The sequence below is a fragment of the Petaurus breviceps genome, unplaced genomic scaffold (assembly GCF_028583685.1).
Source record: "Petaurus breviceps papuanus isolate PSGF00001 unplaced genomic scaffold, PetGlider_PUasm1.0 37, whole genome shotgun sequence".
Lineage (NCBI taxonomy): Eukaryota > Metazoa > Chordata > Mammalia > Diprotodontia > Petauridae > Petaurus > Petaurus breviceps.
The window spans coordinates 87,478,373-87,488,595 of record NW_027186296.1 but is presented as its reverse complement, the minus strand read 5'-3'; positions in this window follow the sequence as shown (position 1 = coordinate 87,488,595).

Below are 10,223 nucleotides of genomic sequence, written 5' to 3'. Positions count from 1 at the left end.
CTTTCTTTCTTTCTTTCTTTCTTTCTTTCTTCCTTTCTTTCTTTCTTTCTTTCTTTCTTTCTTTCTTTCTTTCTTTCTTTCTTTCTTTCTTTCTTTCTTTCTTTCTTTCTTTCTTTCTTTCTTTCTTTCTTTCTTTCTTCCTTTCTTTCTTTCTTTCTTTCTTTCTTTCTTTCTTTCTTTCTTTCTTTCTTTCTTCCTTTCTTCCTTTCTTCCTTTCTTCCTTTCTTTCTTTCATCATTTTGACCAAATCAAATTTTCTTGTTAACATTTTGGACATTTTATAATTTGATTTTCTGCTTGGATCTAGTCTTACAATACCAAGGAATAGAAGAGTTAGGGTTAAATCAGGACTGATGTGAGGTTGCTGGCTCTCAATCCCTGGAGACTCTTGGAAAAACCAAAGCAAAAAATCATAGGGCAGTTTATCTCAAAGTAAAGTCACTTTGCAAATATAATAGCAAGATCAAGAAGCTATAGATGCATTCAAATGGATCAAGAGAACATGTTTCTTTCCAACTCAGCTAGTAGCAGGTTTAGTTTAGGTCCTGTGGTGTAAGTCCCTGAAAACCTTTCTGAATCCTCACCTCATGGCCTCCCTAACAACTGCCCTAGGATCTATAAATATTTTTCAGCTATTCTTTTCACTAGACTTACTTACTTAAGTCTCAGATGCAGATCTGTAGGCTTGAGAATTCCATATACTCAGCAGAAATGTATTATAATTTGGTGGGGACAACAGGTTTTAAGAATCAGTGAACTGATCACTTAGACATTCCTTAAGCAACTATTATATGAAAAGTGGCAGTGAGGAGGGTCAGTGGATAGAATGGTGGGCCTGGGGTCAGGAAGACCTGAGTTCAAATCCAGTCTCAGACACTTACTAGTTGTGTGACCCTGGACAAGTCACTTGACCTTTGTTAATCCTTAAGCCTTAATCCACTAGAGAAGGAATGGCAAACCATTCTAACATCTTTGCAAAGAAAACCCCTTGGACAGTATTGACATGCTATGGTCCATGGAGTCAGAAAGGGTTGGACATGACTGAATGACTCAACAACAATATGCCAGTTCTGAAGTGGACTCTGAGGATACAAGTACAAAGAATGAACCAATCTCTGTTTAGAAGTAGCATACATTCTAATGTGAGACAAGTACATATGAAAATATCATGTAAAGGGAATAAATACAAAGTAATTAAATAGAAGGCAGTTTGGAAGGGAGGGCTGTAGTAGTTGTGAGGATCAGGATATAGCATCTGCCTCATAAGATTGTTTTGAGATAACACAACAAAAGCTGTGAAAGTCAAAGAGCTCTTCATTGACTTCACTTCCTTATTATTCCTTCACTTCCAACCTTTTGCAGGTTGGTTTCTTTTCCCTCTCTTCTACTGATGCTGGTTTTTCAAAGATTACTGATGATCTCCTAATTACTAAATGCTTTTATTCTTTTCAGTCCTTAGTCTCCTTGAATTAACTCCCCATTTTCAATCAGTTGCCAAGTCTTGTCAATTTTATCATCCCTATTTCACCTATTCCTTTCTCTCTATTAATACATATTGACATTCTCACTATCAATCAAGTAAAATTAAATATATCTATATGAGAGGATGGTTTGCAGAATCTTCTCAGAGAGATGAATTAAGATTGGAGAAATTGACTTCATCATAAACCCAAATGTACAAGAAAAGCCTCATTTCAAAAGTATTCTTGACCATCCACATTTCATTCAGCACCACTTTGAAGCTTTCTGACTGTACTAATAGTTTCCATTATGATCTCTTTTATAGCTTCAAGCCCTCCCCCATCCATCCTCCACACATCACCAAAATAATCTTCCTAAGGTACACATGTAACCATGCCCCTCCCCTGCTCAAAAACCTTTGGTTGCTTCCTATTGCTTTTAGGATAGAATAAAAACTTCACCTCGCATTTAGGGACCTCCATAGTCTGGATCAAACTTCTCTTTCCAGCTTTATTTCACTTTACTACCCTTTACACATTCTCTATTACAGACAAATTGGGCTACCTGTTCCTGAACTTTATATTCCTTCTCTAACTTTCCTGCAGTCACACAAACTGTCATCTATATCTGACATATACTCCCTCCATATCTCCCCATTTCTGAATCTTTTTAAAAATCATTTATTTATTTATTCAAATGCTTTATTAACTTCTGGTTTCCTATTTCCGAATCTTTAACTTCCTTCAAGGTCCGATTTAGAGGCCTCCATTCTCTCTACAGCCTTTCCTGATCCCACACTTTAAAGTATTCTTTCCCTACTCAAATTTTCTTAGAGCACCTTTCCTTGCCTCTTCTGTCATTCAGGACCTTGAATCATAATTATCTGTGTTCTTGAAGCATTCCTGGTGTAGAATGTAAGTTTCTTGAATGCAAGAATAATCTAATTTTAAAAGCTTTTTCTCACCAAGACTTAGCATAGTGCTTCATAAGTGGTACACACTCAATGTTAGATAAATGAATGTTTTAGAGGACATTCCTGGTCAGGTAAGAGAGGTTCCATATGACCTCAGAGGCTTATTCTAATTCTGGGGGTCTATATGTGAGCATAAGGGTGAAACTGCCAAGGGACACAGGTAATTAATTAGTCAGCAAGTATTTTTTAAGCTCCTATTATGTCTTAGGTACTGGGGATGCAGAGATGAAGTGCAAAGTGAAACAGTCTTTCTTTTCAAGGAATGGGTGTAAGAGGAAACAATACATATATATTTAAAAGAGTATAGAAGTCTAAATTCAGAAGAAATAAAAGAGTAAGGGCATAGGGAGGAGGGAGAGGACAAGGGAGGGATCTTTAGAGGGGAGGGTGAGAGAATAGGTAAATAGGGATATAGAAGGTGTTTAGATTTATGGGAATGGGAGGATAGGGGAGGGATCCTTGGAGGAGGGTAGGCAAGTCATAGGAGGGCAAGGTAGTGGGTAAAAGAAAAGTAGAGGAGGAAGGAGGGATAGGAAACAAGAGATACACACACACACACACACACACACACACACATATATATATAAAACAAATATCAGGAGTAGAATAGGTTTGGGAAAGTATATGTCTATATATGTATGTGTGTATGTATATATCTATAGCTATGGAGAAACATCTAAACTTTATTGTGGCCTTCTGGGGAGTTGGGGGGAGGGTGGAAAAAGAACAAAGTAAAAAAGCGCACAACAGAGAACAAAAGAAAACTCACAAGGAAGCAAAGAAGAGATGACAATTCTCAACACAATGAATATTATTTATCATATAGGCTTTCTTGAAACAAAAATTTATTGTTATATATTTGGAATCCTCTCATGTTCTGCTATGCACATGACATGCTTTTATTTCTTTCTAGCTTTGTATTTAAGTTCCAATATTTAAGTTTATGACATGTTTTTGTTTCTTGTTTTTATTCTCTATTTGTGTTCTGGCATTTGAGTCTAAAATAAAATTTGGGGGAAAAAGAAAAAGGAAAAAATTAATAAAAATTAAAAATTCAGTCAACCAATTTATTTTTCTTACAGGATTCTAAATAATTTGTTTGACTGAACTTTTCTTTTACTTTGTTGGCTGATTTTCATTGCTATTTCCAGAATGTGTTGGTTGTTTTGTATAGTCTAAATATGAGCCACTGAAGGTCAACTCTGAGTCATATTTATGAGCATCATCAGATATTCACTATGTCCTGAGATGGCCATTTGTTCTGACCTTTTAAACTTTACAAACCACTGTGCATTTTGTTCTCTGCTTTCAAGATGCCATCAAGAGTGGGAACACATATAGATTTTCTCCCTAAGGTTTGATTGAGTCATCAAAGGCACAGATACTCTGAAGATCCATTGCTATAATTACTTCACTCAATTTCTTTGGTCATCTTCTCTACCTTTGAGGCTGAATCTGATGTACATAGTGTAAGAATTCTTCTGACCTAGCTTCCAGGGAAAGCCTTTGATACAGCCTAGGCTAATTTCCAAACTGGAGCCTCTAACGCTTCTCTCAAGTGAAATAAAATTCATTTGTTCACTTAACAATTAGTAAATACCTCCTCTGTAGTGCTTCCACACTATTCCAGCATTGAAGATGATAAAGAAGTAAAGAAATAATATGAAGGACTTGACAAGCTCTTCCAAAACAAGTCAGCATATACCTGGATAACGAATGACTTCAGTGTAAAAGTGGGCATAAAGGAAGATAATAAAAACAATATTAGGACATGCAGGTGGCATAGTGGGGAAAGTGCCAGGCCTGGAGTCAGGAAGACTCATATTCCTAGGTTCAAATACAGTCTCAAACACTATATGTGTGATCCTAGGGAAATCTCTTGACCTTGTTTGTCTCAGTTTCCTCATTTGTAAAATAGACTAGAGAGGGAAATGGTGACCTGTTCCACTATCTTTACAAAGAAAACCCCAAACGGGGTTATGAAGAGTCAGACACAACTGCAACGGCTGAACAACAATAACAAAATAATGTTGGAAAATATGGTTTATTAGAAAAAGAAGGAAGATAAAAGCTTATAATGTTCTCAGAAGTCTCACAATTCATGTCATAATGTAAGGGGCAGTTAACTGGGTATTATTCCCACTTCCTTCTGAAAACTGACTGACTGAGGCACAGAAGGCCTAGATTTGTTAGAACTGGTTTATGTACCTGAGGTATAGAAAAACAAGTTTAAACACCAGTTTGGCCTATTCCAGTGTCTTTCTCTGACAGAGGAGTTACTCTGAATCCTCAAAGCTTGCCTGTGGTTGGCAAGTTATGCCAAATTAGAATTGCTTTAAGTAGAGACTCCATGATAGATTTTATGTTTGTTTTTCAAGGACCATCCTAACTCAACAAGTAGAAATTGACCATCAGCTGGTGAAAATTTTTGCCTCCATTGACTTCTAGCAGTTAGTAAATACCATACTAAATTTGAGTAGGAGCTCATTTGACAAGTATCATCCAAGTATCAAATAATAGAAAATTTCTAAGCATTATCATCTCACAAAGTAGATAGGGAAAGTAGTTGAAGAGAAAATTAACTTGAAGAAAGCTTGATATAAGATCTAATTAAGACAAATCATCCAAAGAGAATTTATAGAGGAGAATAGGAAGGCAACAAAGAAATGCAAAATAGACTAAATCTTTTCATGTTACTGAAAGACAAGTATGCAAAATGGCCCTTGGTTCTATAGATCTGCTTCTATAGTAACTAATAGTGGAGAAAGGTCAGAAAATGAAGCAAAGAGGCCTAAGAATCACAATCATTAAAATGCTCATAAAACTAATTTAATTGTTGGTAGTGAACATAATCTTTGTTCAATGATCAATGAGATGCCACTTGCTAGAAAAAAAAATCCATATTAACATATTCACTATAAATGAAGTTGTATCTAAATGAAAGATGACTTGCAATTTCTTCTCAAAAAGAAGTAGAGTAGATATCTTTAAAAAGTTGATTTCATAGTATGCCCAAAGGCACATGAAAAAACTAATTTCATAGAATATTTGATGATTTCATATTTCAGTGCTTATGAGAACAGCTTGCAAATAGTTCACTATGAAGATAATTATTGATTTTGCATAAATAAGCATTCCAGAGGACAAAGAACTAGAAAAATAATATGAAGGACTTGGCAAGCTCTTCCAAACCAAGTCAATATATATCTGGATAACTAATGACTTCAATGTAAAAGTGAGCATAAGGGAGAATAAGGGAGAAAATAAGAAAAAGAATGAGAATAGGGCATGCAGGTGGCATAGTGGATAAAGTGCCAGACCTGGAGTCAGGAAAACTCAAATTCCTGGGTTCAAATCTAGCCTCAAACACTTACTAGCTATGTGACTATGGGGAAATCTCTTGACCCTGTTTGCCTCAGGTTCCTCATCTGTAAAATGAGCTAGAGAGGGAAGGAAACCCCAAGGGGATCACAAAGAGTCAGACGACTGAAATGACTAAACAGCAACAAAACAATGTTTGAAAACATGGTTTATTAGAAAAAAGTAAAGGAAGCTAATAGCTTATAATATTCTCAGAAGGCTCACAATTCCATGTCATAATGTAAGGGCCAATTGATTGGGTATTCCCACTTCCCTCTGAAAACTGACTGACTGAGGCACAGAAGGGCCAGATTTGTTAGAAGAACTGATGTATATACCTGAGGTATAGAAAAACAAGTTAAAACACCATCTGGGCCTTTTTTACATGTTTTCCTCTTCCCTAGACTTCGAGACAGGATTAAAACAGACTGGACTTGTGTCTTGGAGCAGAGGAGAAGAAATTCTGTGCTCACACATTTTCTTGCCCCTCAGGAATAGTTAACTGTTGTGGGCAAAAAAACATGTCAAGTTTCCTATACTTGTTTACATGTATTAAGAGAGAGATCATGGACCACAAATTCCTAGTTTCCTTCCATCATTGTTTCCTGTTCTGAGAACAGTCCGTTAACAAGCATTTAAAGATTGGATTTCCTTAGAATGGCTTTTTCTTACCTAAGATATAGAAGTGACTACAGCATTGATCACTTCTATGGAAGCACATACCAGTGATGGATGTGCACTTGTACACTCACTGCCTGAGAGAAGAGACCCTGAGAGTAGACTTTTGTGGAAGTTACTTTGTAAGTGATAGCGAATTACATAGTTCCTAAATTCTTGAGTTCCCAAGAAATAGAAAACAACTGAATTTAAGACTAAATCACTGGTCTGTTAAATGAAGATTTACTCAATAGAATTCTTTTTGTTTAGGGAAGGATATATCCAATGTGGTCCCCACAGATGGAGGACTTGGGCTATGCAAAGAAAAGATCAAGAGATTTGGGCCTAGCTAAACCTCCTTAATATTGTCATATGTTTGCCCATTAGTGCAGGTCTAGTGTGAAGGAAAATAGTTTGTTAAGTATCCCTAATATGCTCCCCCTAAATTTGAGAAAGTCTAATGGGCAATTTGAGCATCTTATGTTTTCATCTGTTCACAGGATTCTGTGAGTCCTCTTAATCTTACTCATTTTCTGTGGGATGAAATAAAAACTATCTCATGCTCATGCTTTTAGTCCATCAAATGTCTATAAAGGAGTTGGAGACTTTGTAATCCACATTTTGGAAAACCTAGATACAAACTATCTGAGCTTTATTTTGAAGATATTCTCAGTTAAGCCCCAGATTGATGAACAAAAAGAAAAAAAGGAGCTGATCCTTTGGAGCTCAGAGTTAGAACTAGTTTATATTACTTCAAATTCCTTGGAGGTACTTGGGTCATGGGTTACAAGTCAGATAATACTGGACAAAGTGAACCCTAACATCTGTAGAATTCACTTCAGAATCAGCTGCCAATCTGTAGTCAGATCATAGAATGATTAGAATATAGGTTAAATTATTATTGATTTGGAATACATGATTAAGATGAAAAGACATTGAACAATACAATTCATAATCCAAACTGTTTTAACAATCGATTGATGCTAAAAGCATTTCTTAAGGGTTTTATTTTTTTTTGAGGGGGGGAATTCATTGTTACATGGAACTCTTGGTGTGAAAATTCCTTTCACTGATGCTGATTAGCTATTATTCTTTTGAGACTTAGTCAGTTTTCTTGTGTACTGAGAGATTAAATGACGTGGTCATGCAGCCATTATGATTCGGAGTCACAACTGGAATAGATATTTTTTACTCCAAAGCTGGTTCTCTATGCATCTCCAAAAGAACTTTAAGTAGTACAGAAATAATTACCGCAAACAGGCAGGCAAAAGAACTCAGAAACTAGCTCAGTCACCAAACATTTTATCTTTTTGCCAAATGGAGGCATGGAAATCAAGGTCTATATAACTTTGGAACATAACCTCATTTGTAAAAACATTTTGGAAGATGATAATAGGAGAATATGAGAAATACCATCTCAGAAAAGAGGAAAATATCAATTCAGTAATCATTTATTATGTGCCTACTGTGTGTTTGTGCTAAGTACTGGGGGTACAAATAAGAAACAGAAAGACAGTCCCTGCTCTCACGGGGCTTACAGCCTACTAGAGAAGACAACACACAGAAGGAAGCTTAAAAATTGGGGAGCAATCCAGGGGGCATCTGATGCAAGGGGCATCTTGTTCTGTGGAGCTGAAATCAGGCAGAGCTGTAGATTAAAAGTGGAGTGAACTAGGAGTCCAGTTTCTGCCCTCTATAAAGAAAGGCTTTAGGAAGAGTTTAGTCCTCTGCCCTTTAGATCTCTAATCAGAGGATGGTTGAGGAAGGTGGTATCCAAGTCTTGGGTGGTGATGAAATTAGAAATGATGAGCTTGTGCTGGGAGGAACATTTTATTCTGTGGAGCTGAAACCTGGCAGAGCTGTAGATGCAGTCTTTTTTTTTTTCAGGGCAATTGGGGTTAAGTGACTTGCCCAAGGTCACACAGTTAGTTTTTTTTGTGTGTGTTGTATCTGACGCCAGATTTGAACTCAGGTCCTCCTGACTCCAGGGCCGGTGCACCACCTAGCCACCCCAATGCAGAGTCTTGGTGTGTGATCCAAGCAAACTATCATCCCACCAGGATTATAGATGAAACTGAAAAGGAAACAACAAATATGCAAAATGTGATGGATTTGTCAGTATTTTTACATTATTTAGTTTCATTGTCAAGTATAATTGAAATATCATTTTTGGTATTTGCTTAAAGAAAGGATAACGATAAGAAGATATGCAATTATTATAATCTTATCATGTTGGATGGATCATTTATGGAGTATTTATGGAGAGTTATAGACAAGAATTACATAGCATGAAAAGGCAAGGCAAAGGCTACCCAAAGCAATGAATATCTGAATCTACCAAAGGTCAATGTACAATGCACTCTGGGAAATGCATGATTAAATAAGACATAACCCTTGCTATAAAGGAACTTTGTCTCTAATAGAGAGAGATGACATGACACATACACATGATGTTTGTGTATCTGTGTTTATATAATTATATATATATATATATATAAACACAAAGACTTAGGACATGTATATATCAACATGTGCATGATTATATAGCATATACACATGTAAGTAGTGTGCATCCACATACATATACACAAACCCTTTTTTATTCTTCCTTCTTCTGTATCTGCTCTCTTATGCCCTTATCATATTCTGATTTGTATAATATTTATCTGTCTGTGTGTCCTATACACACACAGTGAAATGCACAAACACATATGTATGCATGCATATACGTGAGGACACTTTAGTCAACATACAAAATCATGTATTTTATTCATTCATTTAATAAACATTTATGATTTGGTCCTCTTGTAAATACAACTGAAGGGGAAGGACAGAGACAAATATCAGTAGTAAGAAATGGAGAAGAAAAGGTTGGGTGGGCTGCTGTTGCCTTAGCAAATCTATTTGGTTCAAGCTTATTGAATATTGTTCTTTCTTGGTGACTGTAGGATGTTGAGGACAACCAGACACTAAAGTAAGGGTGGAGACTTTATTTTTGATAGCACAGAGTAGACAAGATCCATACAATAAGTAGAGAAAACTCCCCAAAATGAAGAGCACTGGGTGAACTTTAATGCCCTGTTAAATGCCACATTTAACTACATGTTAATCTGGTAGAGCTGCTATCTCTCTAATCTAGATGAATGGTGGGTATAATTAGCTGGATTCACAGTCCTTGCCTTGGTTCCCTTGGATGGATAAATGCAGATGAAACTCCTGCCATAGCTCTGTGTCCAGTACTGTGTCCATGGAGGTCTCCAGGTTTCCTAAGCTCTCTAAACTGACCAATTAGAATTGAATATGGAAGACTTTACTGAAAGCTGTTTGTATCTTTCTGTCTTCTGTTCATTATACCTTGTTCTTTCTCCCCCAGTGAATTATAAACTTGTGTGAGGATGGGACTGTGCCTTCTTCTTCCTGAGTAATTCCCTTGGTACAACTGGTGCTCAGTCAATGCTTTTGACTTCAACATGATACCATACTGGAATCCAGGTGGGCTTTTAACTGAAAAACTCTATGTGCTTTGTCTTGATCTGGCACACAGTGATCCCTGTGCTAAGAACCTTCCTCTTTTTATTGGACAGCATTAATCCTCCTGTGTAAACAAACTGAAAAGGTCTATCTTCAGTTTGTTTTCCATGTGATCCACAGGATTTGGCACTGGAAGGGATTGTAGTGGTTATATATTTCAACTTCCCAGTTTTATAGACAAAAATAAGACCCAGAGAGAGGAAATGACTAGATCCAAATCACAAAGATGGTAAGAAGCAAA